This window comes from Pundamilia nyererei, unplaced genomic scaffold (genome assembly GCF_000239375.1).
Source record: "Pundamilia nyererei isolate P.nyererei 1_Seehausen unplaced genomic scaffold, PunNye1.0 scaffold00057, whole genome shotgun sequence".
NCBI lineage: Eukaryota > Metazoa > Chordata > Actinopteri > Cichliformes > Cichlidae > Pundamilia > Pundamilia nyererei.
In genome coordinates this window covers 1,992,177-1,993,025 of record NW_005187458.1, presented here as the reverse complement: position 1 = coordinate 1,993,025, position 849 = coordinate 1,992,177, and positions in this window count along the sequence as shown.

Genomic DNA, 849 nt, shown 5'->3' with positions numbered 1-849 from the left:
GTCACATGCCCTTTAAACCTTTGTGAACCTATACACAAAATAAGTCCTTTCACATACAAAGAGCTCCCTCCATCACAAATATGTACAATACATAGGATGTGTAAATATGTGTTATGTGTTTTTGTATAGCTACTTGGATTAACTATCAGATGTCATCAGGACTGAAGGGAGTGAAATTGTTAGTATCAGTTATCAGCATTTACAGTGAAAACATGTGCCTAAATTACCCCATCTCTGCTAGAGATACCTAAAGGAACAAGGCTTGACATATTTGCAATAAGGGTCGTGTTCAGAAAGCAAATACTAGCTAATAGTCTTGTGACTGAAAGACCCCCAACTGAAAAATAAAAAATATTTCAAAAATATTTCATCACCTGTTTGTTCACATAAAATGTGTGAGTAAAGTATCAGGTCATCTTGATTACCAGAAAGGTTTCGGAGCTCTTTTTCACTGATTCTAAAAGTCTATAGGGGAGACTGAGGATAGTTGTAACACTTTTGACATTTCTGTCTGTAGCTTGGAGCTCTTTTAAGGTAGCGAATTCAAAATGTAATGCAAAGTATTTACATGTCTCTGCTATTAAATAGTACAGCTATTTTCTCTGCAGCACAATTACTCATTCCATGGTATGGTCTCAAACACAAAGAATGAATGTTACAACTAACGCCATAACATATGCTGGGGTGAAATGTAACACAATGAAATAAGGGTACTGACAAATTCTTAACATGTAATCTTTTTTATTCAACACATGAATGCACTTGGAACTATTTATGTAGGTGTGTGTGTGTGTGTGTGTGTGTGTGTGTGTGTGTGTGTGTGTGTGTGTGTGTGTGTGTGTGTGTGTG